Below are 12,468 nucleotides of genomic sequence, written 5' to 3' on the forward strand. Positions count from 1 at the left end.
AAAATAAAGAGACCAGTAGTAATGGACTTAGCAGACCTAAAAAAACAAAAGAAAAAAAAATAGCTAAGCAATAGGAAAAATGAGAATCAACATAATATGCATTGTGAACCTCTAAAATAATCAGAAATTAACAGTGCCAGGACCCCTGCAGGTGCATTTGTATGTGAGAGACAGAGAGACATGGTGGGATATAAAACAGGGTAATTTATTCAAAGTCTTTGAGGTACAGTTAGAGTTTCAGATACAATCCCACTCTCTCCAGAGACCATCCAAAAAAAGGGTGAAGTTTTAGTCTATGAAGCTGTAAAATAGAGAGGATCTGTGGGAACACCAGGCCCAGTCCAGAGTCCTGATGAATACAGAAAAAAAAACAGGGACTTACATGAGATTTGATATTCTGTACACTGTGACTTCCAAGTCTCTTTTTCCATTCAGATCTCAAAATTCTAAATGGAAAGCATTCCAAAGAGAAACTTGGAAGTATCTTCTCAGGTAAATTTGACTAATGGAAAGGCCCAAGCTACTGGTGCCCCAGCTTCTCCAGAGCAGTGGCCTACCCAACCAGATCACCTTTAAGGGGAGTTCACAGTCAGCAAAAATGGAGACAGAGCTTCTAGTCCACTTCTTAATGTTCCACACTTGATGGAATCAGATAGCTGACGAGCATTAGATTTTCAAAGAAATTCTCTAACACGAAGGACAGAGGCCAAGACAAAAAATGAAAAAAGAAATGACCTGGAGGAGGCAGACTGTGCAGGAAGTTGTTTTTCTGTTTTGTTTTAGTCAATAGAGTCAAAAGTAAAAATAGAATATTTATACTTGTGTTTGCTTTTTCTAGTACTGATTCTCTAGGAGATTTGAAAAGAACATATAAGAAGAAAGAAAGATTATATATATATTTTATTTTTATATTTTATATATTTTATTTTATATATATATATATTTTTTATATATTTTATATATTTTATATATATATATATTTTATATTTTATATTTATATTATATAAATTATTTTATAATTTATTTATAAAATATTTTATATTTCTATTATATTTTATTTATAAATTATTTTATTTATATTTTATTTATAAATATTTTATTTATAAAATATTTTATTTATAATATATTTTATATAATATATATATATAATATATATAATAAAAAATATTTTATTTATAAAAATTATTTATAAAATAATTATATTTTATATATATATATGTATATATATATATATAATCCCGTTTTAGAGGTAAGCAAAGGTGGTACATTAATGAAGAAAATAAAATGAACAGAACACTATTAAAAACCAGAAACAAAGTGCAAATGCTGGGGAATTCAAAATATACTAAAAGAAATGTAAAGTCTCAATAGAATAATTGAATAATAAAGCACTGGAAATACCCCAGAAAATAGATGGAAGCATGAAAGACAGAAAAAAGTGAGAAAAAGGCAATAGAGGACAGGAGATTTGGGGATTTAGTCCAGACAATTCAATAGTCATGTAGACATCCAGAAAGAAAGGATAGAAGTAAGAGAATAAATCATCAAAGAACTAATGCAAAATCATTTTCCATGATTAAAAGGCACACTGAGTGGCTGCTCTGTACAATGGAAGGAAAAAGATCTACATCAGGGCTCAACATTATGAAATTTCTGCAAAGGGTAAATTCTAAAAACTTCCATACAAATTAAAAATGTTATAGTAAGTGAATCAAAAATTAGAACATCTTCATGCTTGTCATAGCAATATGGGAAGCTCAGAGACAGAGGAATAATTTCTTCAAAATTCCTAGGGAATTATTTCCCTTAACTCTCCCAGTTATCTACTGCTGCATAGCAAACCATTCCAAGCCCCAAAATCACATTTTGCTCACAAATGTGCAATGTGGATAAGGCTCTGCAGGGATGGCTCACCTGCTCCTGGTAATTTGAGCTGGGGTGGCTCAGCAAGTCAGGTGGCCCCAGTTCCAAGTGAGCTCCCCCACATGGCTGGTGAGTTGGTATTGGCCGTAGATTCTTCTCCATGTGGGTGCCTCCATGGGGTGGTTTGTGGATCCTCAGAGCATTCTGGCTGGGTTCCAAGAGTCAAGTGTACCAAGGGGAAATAAAGCAAAAGAAAATATCAAGTAAAACCCGTATAACTTATGCGTCCTAGTCAGGTAGGTCACACGGTGTCACTATCACCATGGTTATAAGTGTCTAGATTCAAGGACAGGGATCCCCACCTCTCTATAATCGGAACATCAAAATCACATTCTAAAAGCTTGTGGGATGGAAGAGATTGTTTTAGTTATTTTTGGAAAATACAGTGTGTCACATAAACTAAAATTCTCCATACCAAAGAAATTAAGTGCAAGGATTGAACAAAAACATTTTTCAGGTATGTTAACTGTTAGACAATTTACCTCCTTCGTACTCATTTGCAGGGAGCTACAAGAGAATGGGCTTTCCCAAGACATGAAAGTAAATTAAGGACACTGATCAAAATCCAGGAAAATTGAGACTGACTCCACGGAGAAATGAAGACAACCCAAGATAGTAAAGAGTGACCTCAGAATGGCAGCTGTATACCATCCATAAAGACCAGCCAGATTAGCTTAGAGCAGATTAGAGGCTCTGAGAGTGGTGTCCCCAATGATATGAAATTTTATTATCAATATGTTTGATTGTTTTAAGAGAGATTTAATTAATTAGGGGAGAATATGAAACTAAGGTAGATGGGCTCAAAGAAAACTAAGTAAACAAAGAAATCAGACAGTCCACATTACAGAAAACAAAGAGTTTTGCAAGAAAGGAAAAGTTCCCTTAGTTACACTACATGTTTAGCTGACAATAGTGTTTATAAGGTCATGAAAATGTCAATGTTAAATACTTACATAATCAAAATTGTGCTGTGATTCTGTTAGGATGGGGCATGTGGAAAATGTGTGTGTATCTGTGTAGGTAGACGGGGGAATTAAAGATATTTAAACCATAATCCTCTATAGTAGGAAATTAATTAATAGGTGCATCTAAAATTTTAGAAGTCAAGAAGGTGTAAGTATGCTTTTTAGAGATATTTCTACATAAATGTATAAAAACAGCTGGAAGTGGTTGCTTCTTGGAAATGACAGTTTTCCAATGGAAATAGGCATGGAGAAAGTGAAAAGGGGACAAAAAAGGACATTATTTTCACAAGTCTTATAAAACTACTTGACTCTTAAGAATAAGGAATAGGGGAACCTACTTTCTGGCTTGGCCAGCACATTACAGTCTTCATTTCCAGCAATCACTGTCATGTATGCTGCCAGGGTCTCCATGAAGGACACATAGAGGGATGAGCTGTTTATGGGACAATTGTACCACTCGCTGTCTCGTAGCTATAGCCGTAACCCGGACCTCTCCCTGTCGATGCAAGGAGCACAGCCCGACTTCCCTAGGCACCCAGGGTGCAGAGGGAGGAGGGGTGTGCACCAAAGCTGCCCTTGTCTGCTTCCTCCTAGTTCCACAGCCTTGGAGGGAAGACTTTCCTCTTTAAAAACAACCTTTGACAAATGGGGGAGAAATAACTATCACATCCAGAAAGCTAATCAAGCTTCCCAGGAAATATGAATGTAAATAAAATATTGATCAAAAGCTAAAAGGGTTTTAATTAGGTTACTTAGTTTAATAGTTTAATTTGGCTGAAACAGACAACTTGGACAAGGTTCTTTGTGTAAGCACATTTTAAATCACTAATTAAAATTTGAGATGCCAATCTGAGATTAGCAAGAGGATCTTCAAAGGCAAGCAAGATGCCCATTTATTTTATTTTATAACTCAAAGCCGTACCAAGATGTTACTTGAAGTCCTCTATCTAAAGTAATGTGAAAACTTGGATATATTGTTACCCACTTTGACCCATACTCCATCTGTAATTAATTTATATTGTACAGCAAACATAATCTGGAAGGCAAACCTCACATATATTTTTATTAAAGAATCACCTGTTTGTTTAATAGAATAAATAGAAATTGGTCTTTCAGAGATACATTATTATATAGGAAAAATGGACTCAAACATGTAAAATTGATGGTAGGGTAAAATGTTACTTACTCAGTCTGATTCAGCCAGAACATAAACCATTTTGAAGTGAGACACCCAGAGAAGCTCTGTTTTGAGTCCCTATTAGGTAATTACATATCGATATACTAAATGGTACACTTCAAGGTCAAAGCTAAGCGTGTGTTTATGTGTAAGATGGTAAGTCATACAGAGTATAGTGGTTAGGGATAGTGATTACAGGCACAGGCTGTGGAGCCACACTGCCTGGGTTCAAATCCTGTTTGCAACTTATTAGTCACATGACCTTGAGCAATTTGGATAGCCTTGCTATACCTCAGTTTCCACATTGATAATACAGACCCTATAATAATCATATCTGCTGCAGGGTTGTTATGAGAATTAAAGAAGAATACATTTCAAGCACTTAGCAAATGAAGCCATGGGATGTAGTCAATACACAATAAATATTAGTTCTGTAAATATGAAAAATTGATGTAGCTACAGTGGGAGAATTGCAGAAAATTAAAAATCATATTTTTAATGAAGGAAAAACATCATGGGTTTGGCTTTATGATAGATTTGGATTCAAATCCTGTCACATTCACTAGCTGTGTGTACCTTGAGCAACTTACTCAGCCTCTCTGTTTCCTTCTCCTCTTGTATAAATGAGGATAATCTCACCTAAAGAGTGTTGTTGAAGAGTCAATGACACAATGACATTAAAATCCTATACTAAGCTTGACCTATAATAATTATTCAAATGTTAAGTCACTATTCCTTCTCTTCTGAAACAAATCTAAAAATAGAGGATACATATCTGGTGACCTACCCTATAGAAATGTACTGAAGTGATGACTCAAAGTGGTTGCTTCCATTAATTTAAATTCTCTATGAAGGACTTCAATGATGCGTTGATCTTATAATGGTTACATAAATACAAGAGGGCCCAAACATGTGTTGATACAATCAAAGTCCATCACTCACCTATTGCAGGGGAGACAGCATTTCCACCCATATGCAGATGAATCATACATATCAAAGATGCTGGTATTCACATAAAAAAAATCACTTGCTTTTGAACAAGTCATGAAATAGCAGTTATGATAGTCACTCTCCTTTAGACAATTTCAGAAGAAGTGCTGAGGGCACCATTTCCACTTCTTAGCTGCTCATAAAGTCAGTCTAGACATTTGACTCATAATATGTTAAGACGTCAGGTTGAAAATCTTACTGGCTGCTAACTTTCAAACAAATACCCCACTATTTATCATTGATACTGCAGGTGGATGGGGGTGAGAACATCACTTAACAGAAGAAGCGTTAACATATTTTCTATGAGTGATGACAGTCAATAAGGCAACCATGTACCATTGTCTTACCTATTTTTAAAATAAGTCTTTATGGAAACCATTGATGGTGATTCAATGCAATGCAAAGTGAGGGGAAGCCTGTCTACAGCTGTTTCAAAGAACTGACATACTTAACTGGCCCTACATTATCTTAACCCATAGCATAAGGAAATTAAATGTGGCATCATTCAAAATTATCCATTTCTGTTTTGTAGCTCCTCTCTCAACAGTGTTGAGACAAGCCACCTTCTTCAGAGTTTTATTTTCCCTTCCAATCTGTCACTTTCTAATTAAGCCATTACTTGCTCCTCTGAAAACTCAACTTCTTGGAACCGTGTAATCATTCTTCTGATCACTTTTCACATCCACAACCTTTGCCACTCAATCAATCCACATGTATTCTTGCACCTATGAAGGTGCCCAGTTCTCTGTTAGCATCAACAAAGAGGAAGAGAAGAAGTATTAGAGGGGTCCATGACCTCATGGAATACATACTACAGTTGGGGAGGCAAGACCAATGTATGATAAATAATGAAAGGTAAACATAAAGCAGCATATATTAATGTATATGTTAACATGTATTAACATATTTCCACTAACATGGTAAGCTTAATTGTGTAGTTCAGGAGGTATATGAACAAGGTGGCCCATTAAAATATACTTAAATAAAGCCCGGTGGGGCTTCAGGCTCCCTCTACTAGAATATGATCCCAGGTCACTTCATTCTGCCTCCCACAAGCACAACGTGTGACTCCACAGTAATGAAACAGAAATCACTAGTCATACACACAGATCTTATTCATTATTGCATAAACATGTGCATACTTCAAAATCTAATTTCTTTCTCATGATTAAAAAAAGTATCTACTTATTCTTGTTTTTTTCTGTGGTTGGTAAAGTATATCCTGTGGGGCAAAATCATTTGTGGCCAGGTTTAACGACAAGACAATCACTGGCCACAAAGGCTTCTTCTCAGATAAAAGCTCTGTGTCCTATTAGTATTCAGAAAATCCTTAGGAAAAAATCACCAGGCAGCTCTTTATCTGTCATTATCAGCTGTTTTTTGATGAAAGCAGTATCTTGGAAGATGTGTCTGCCTTCCTTGGGAGGATGGCTAAGCACTGGAGAGTGAGCAAGCCTGCAATTTCTGGGCTTTGTGGTTTTGCTCTAATAGCAACCGATGGGGAAAGATCTGTGGGCCATCTCAGTTCAACCTGAACCAAAAATAAAAAGGTTATATAACCAAGATCAAAGCCAGTTTTTGTTCACCGAATAACATCTCTCTAGATCCAATATAATTCCTAATGATGTTACCCATCTTTCGATTTTTCCATAAAGCTGCAAAAAATAAAAATAAAAAACAAACCTTTAATTTCAGTTATGCAAGATGATGATGCAGTTGCAACTTTAACTTTACATCAACCGATTGGAACATTCTAGATGGTGAAGTGGTGATGTAGTGGTCCCCAGGAACTGAAACTACTCTCCAGTGCTCTAACAGACATTTCTTAATATTATCCCTTCCTTCCAATCCAAATTTCTCTTTTGGGTTCCCTCAGAGTCACTGTGCTAAGCGATAGTGATGGTGCCTATGGCTCCCCTAGTGTTGTACTTTTGCAGCTGTGTGTTTTCACTCTAATTACTGACATGAAATTATCAAAGTCATATAAAAGAAAGATAATAGTTCTTTCCAATCTCTTCCAACCACACCTTTATTTTGTTTTTAACCAGTTACCGAATATGACATATAAAAAATGGTCAGGACTATTGTTTCAAAGCCTGGATGGAAACGTGACTGGTGTCCCTTGCATGACGTGCACTTAGACAGTAATGTCAGATCAGGGAAACAGTGTTAACTTAAAACATTCTGCTGAGAATTGCATGAGAAAGGCATTCAGGCAACCTTTCTACCAGGAGCCACAAACTCAAATAGCTGTAAGAGACACTCACTAGGCACAGCTATGCCAGAAACTCTTCCAATGATTTTGCACGTGGTGAACTCAGCTAATCTTAATACATCTTTATGAGGTGGATATCATAGCTATCATCATATCAGAGAAGAGAAAATTAAATCAAAGGGGACATGAAGTATTTTGCCCAATGTTACACCACCAGTAAATGATGCCAGAAGGATTTACAGCCAAGTCACGCGGCACTGGAGCAGCTTTGTTAACCACTGCTCAGCTCTGAGTCTCAGGCTCTCAGGGCAAAGGCAGGTCATAGGAATGAGCAGAGTGGACAATCCCAGCTTCCTGTTGTCATGTAGGAACTTGGACCTGGTGCTGTCATATTGCAAGAGAAACCTGAAACCTGGATTATTTAACATGAAATCTCTTGCTTTTAAAATGTTGGTTATTAATTTTAAAATGTTTCTAAACACTATTTTGGAAACCAGAACACACTTCTGGGGACCACAAAAGTTTGCAACCTTTGCTTTAAAAACATAGTGTGGCCCATTAGAGTACAAAATAAGTTGCTTAAAAAGCTGTGCATGTATTTTAAGAACAAAAATTGCAGACTTGTTGAGCTGAAGCCCACACAACTCATCTTGGCCAACGTCCCATCCCAAGGGAGAATTTCCTGTAGTACAGCAGCTCATTTCATTGCCTAACCACTAAAATTGTTAGAAAATTCTTCCTTCTATTGTATCAAAACAGTCATCTTGATGTTTGAGTCCAATGATCTTAGTTCTGCCCTCTGGAGATTAAGCACTAAGATAAATCTTTCTTCTACAAAATACTCATAAATTTTTGAAGACAGCTAAAATAATGCTCTCATCTTCTGTTTCAAATGCCGTAAGCACAGATCCTTCAATAATTTCTGTGACATGGTTTCCAAAACTTTAACCAGTCTTTAAATAAAAGCAAACAATAACCTCTATCAAGCATCTATGTGTTATTCTGATGGTGTCCAAACTCTTTTTTTATTTACAGTCCCCATCCTAAAAGTACTTTTGCCATATATATTAATTTAAACGTACATATAACACACATTACTTCATATATGTATATAATGTATTATTCATGCATATCATAAATTTTATAGGTAGCCCTATTATTTGATAATATATTAATGTACATTTAATTCAAAGCTTCTCAGCCTTGACACTATTGACACTTTGGATAAGAGAATTCTTTGTTTGGCGGTGGGGGTGGCGGGTTGTCCTGCACCAGGTAGGAGGTTCAGCAGCAGCATCCCAGACCTCTATCCACTAGATGACATCTCCCAGTTTTGATAACCAAAATGTCTCTGAACATTTCAAGTGTCCCCCTCAGAGGCAGAGTTACCCCCTGTTAAGAATTACTAATTCAGGGTGTTTTACCATTCAGAGTAATAGATACAAATCCATAATGCAGAATTTCTTCTTGACAATTTTGAACTTGTTGGCCAGCTTCTTGTAGATTTATTTAAATCATTATTGCTTTCATCCCTTAATGTAGCTAGTGAGGGGTTTGTCCTGGGAACAGAAGTGCATGCTCTCCCATTTTATTTTGGTTTCTTTGTAATACCATGATTATAACAGTGCTACATCTGTGCTGGTGCCTTTTTGAAACAGCCTCCTTACATTACTTCCCAAACCCACTTACCCGGGCCCATTTAAACTGAAGGTGAGACGGTGGGCCCCAGGACAGCATTCATGCAGTAATCCCACACATGGTTCATGACATGTGACAGAGACTGCCTAACTTCTGGACACAGGTAGCGCACCAGGGGCAATCTGTAGAACAAATAACACTTAAGTTTAATGAATTTCTTTCTCTATATACAATATAAATATTAAAAGCAGCTCTGGTATTTTGCCTTCACTCCAAAGTATTCTTTTTCCCCCCAGGGTGCATAAATCCCACATTGGAGACCACTGAACACAGTCATAGAACTTCCAGTCATAGAACTTTACCTCATTTATTCCCTTTTGGAAATACCCCACTCAGTTAAAGAACCAATACTAGAACACAAGTTCTCCTAATTAGTGCCGACATCAGGAGGGCCTTCACCCCTTGCATTTATATCCAGCCTCCGCATAGCGTGGTGTTTGGGCAGCTAAATGACAGGTTGGTTCACCCTGTGCACACAGACAGTTAGAGCCTCTTAGCTTATTTCTTCCCTTTATAAAACCAACTTAACCTTTAAGCCAGATTTTATGTCATTAGAATCCCTCCCAAGTTTTATTAGTAAGATCTTTTCAAAACTGCATTTATGGCTGCACTGAATTTCTGTTCTTTTTGCGTGCCTCGTGTCCAGGTCCCTTCCTTCCTGTTACAGCCCCTGCTCCCGCGTCTGTTCCCATGCTGGGCTCCAGAGGGCCCACGTGACCCAGGCTGGGCTAATTCAGTCGTTCTTGCTCTTTGGAATATGAGTCTTGGAGGGGTCCAAAGTTGAAAACTATTGTAGGTTACACATCCCTGAACTGCACTCTGATTAGATGATCCCTTCTTTCCTGCTAATTAGATCCCCAGAGTTTTCTTGACCCTGTCCTTCCAAGGCCCATTGCTCTGCATCTCCTTTGATTTTGTAAGCCTCACCTAAGCTGGAGTTGGTGTCTCTTGCTTAAAAAAAAGCTAGTGGATATAAGCTTTAAATATATTAGCTTTCTCCCAGTTTTGTGCTATCTCAAATCACGGTACTTAGAGCTTCAAAATCTTCACCCAAGATATATTGCTGGGTCAGGATTAGTATGCCTATATTAGACTTTTTAGATTGTTATATACTGACTGTAAATAAAATTTTAGAACAATGATAATAGGTCACATTTATCAAGTATTTTATGTTAGGCACAGTTTGTGAATTTCATTTTTTTAATACACTTTATTTTGGAATAATTTCAGATTTATTGAGAAGTTGCAAAGATAGTAGAAAGAGTTTCATAGACCCTTCTCCAAGTTCTCCCTAATATTAATATCTTACATAGCCATATGCATTTGTGAAAACTAAGAAAACGATATCTTCACATTGTTCTTAACCAAATTATAGACTTGATTTGGCATTCACAAGTTGTTTCATAAATGTCTTTTTTCTGCTCTGAGATCCAAACCAGGTTCCACATGCACTTAGAAGTGCTTTACTTGTACCACCTCATTTCATTCTTACAGTTACCTATGAGACGAGCATGAGCACCATCATTTCCCCATTTTACAGATAAGGAAACTGACACAGAGAAGTTAGGCAACTGGTTAGAGTCACACAGTAAGTTGCAAAGCTAGGATCTGAACCCAGTAGCCTCACACCAGAGCCTTGGTTCTTAACTCATACCATGCTGCCACTTGCAAAAATGAAAAAGTACAAGGCATTCTCTGCTACCTGACCCTAAATTTAGCTTTCAAATGGGTTTAGTTTGTGTGCTTTGTTCTGCGTGTTCTGCCAATCCTAGAGATTGCTACAGCCCTTCAGTGGGTGCATGAGCCATCTCTTGAATAATTGCTTCTCCAGTTCTGCTGAGATTACTGTCAAAAGTCAGAAGGCTTTAGTATATGGAATTGATGTGTTAAAAATCAAATTATTTGCCCATCCACATTTTTCTGGAACCGAAAATGTATTTATTTAAATATAGTTTGTTAGCTCTTTAACATTTAGATACCTTTTTACCTAGAACACTGTTGAAGCAATGGACCTGTTCATCAGTTCTGTTATTTTGTTCTTTCTCTTTGGTAATGACCCACCTCAATGGCCTTCCCTACCCTTCCCTACTCAAATCTATACAAAAGTGTTGTAATTGTTACAAGCATTTCTACAAGCCTTTATTTACTCTAAAACGTTAACTTTCTCACCACTGGCTTGCTGAGTTCTGTCACTCATTTATTTTTCATTTGTTTTAGGCCAACAATCTTCCTCCATCATTTATGTTTGGTGTTTTAAAATCAGAGCAGGTCAAAACTTTCTTGTGCAGCCACCGTAATTTCTTTCGTATCACCTTCCCCTCCAGATTTCTTCCTCATTATAACATTGGCAGTTGTAGTAATGCCATGTCCTTTTCTGTTCCTTCGTTTCTAGTTTGCTTATTTTAAGAATTTTCATCTCATTACTTCAGAATCTCTAGCCAATTGAGACACCTATTTTTTATTTTTCCTTGGAACCTTTTGAAATCTGCTTTTATAAAGCCCAGGTCTGAACTGATATACTCATTACATTCTTATTTAATAATTAGCAAGTCTAAGATGAAATCACTTTTTTCTTATAAATTTCCTATTATTCAGAGCCCCCCCCCCCCCACACACACATGTCCTTCCTTGTAGGTTAGAATTAAATCCAGATGAGCAATTGTCACTGCTACTTCGTTTACTTTCTGAAAGATGAAAGTGCCAGCTCTTCCTCTGGGCTAAGCATTTACATACTTCAGATTTCTTTTCAGTGAAAGAAATGAAAAATCTCAGGCCATGCTCTGCCGGGCTGACCCAAGCATAGACGGGGACAAGCAAATGTGCTAGGAAAGCACTCTCGCTCTGAAGGTGGGACTGAAGGGCAAGTGTCAGTGCTCTGGGGTGTGAGCCTGTCGGCAAGTGCACCAGCGCCTCTGGGGCCACCATGCTGTCACCTTTCTAAGTTTCAGAGGCTGCTGCTGTGTTAGCTGTCACGGTTATGCTGTTCAATTAACAGTTATGCAGATGAAAATACGACAGGGATTTTGGGGTCCAGGAATATGCTCTTCAAAAATCAACAACCAACCTTTGTAGATGGAACTTTCTAGAAGGTAGTAGGTTTCAAAACAGGATGGTAGACTGAAGAGAAGTGACAGGTGCACGCTTTGGGGGAGCAACGAGTGTCATTAACTCATTTCTCTCCTGCTGTATGTACAAACTGTCAATGGATGTCCTGCAGGGAGCTGAGGGTAAGCAGATGGCTCCACCCCAGCAGCACCCACCGCGTTTGCCATCCATCTGAAGAAGGGGCTGGAGGAAAAACAGTACTTGGGGGAAGAATTATCAGTGCAGACTCACGCATTCACTGTGCCCTTTGGTTTTCTCCTAACAACTCAAGTGTTGGTGATCAGACGACATGCCGGGGACGCTGCAGCGAGGAGTGACGACATGCTGTGTTTATAGAGAGATAGAGAGGTGAAGAAATGCGTCAAATGGGGAGGACGTGGCAGGCGGAAGCAGCC

The 12,468-nt window shown here is 37.6% G+C and overlaps 1 protein-coding gene across 17 annotated transcripts in view; it reads right to left on the reverse strand.

The window, feature by feature from the left end:
* LOC118972023 (uncharacterized) overlaps positions 1-12,468 on the reverse strand; it is a 501,400-nt gene that overhangs the window by 222,424 nt on the left and 266,508 nt on the right. For all 17 annotated transcript variants that reach the window (XR_012123513.1, XR_012123511.1, XR_012123512.1 and 14 more), the window contains one exon: positions 1,915-9,090. The gene's annotated coding sequence lies outside the window, so the exon portion shown is untranslated. The remainder of the gene's footprint in view (positions 1-1,914; positions 9,091-12,468) is intronic.

Source organism: Manis javanica, chromosome 12 (genome assembly GCF_040802235.1).
Source record: "Manis javanica isolate MJ-LG chromosome 12, MJ_LKY, whole genome shotgun sequence".
Taxonomy (NCBI): domain Eukaryota; kingdom Metazoa; phylum Chordata; class Mammalia; order Pholidota; family Manidae; genus Manis; species Manis javanica.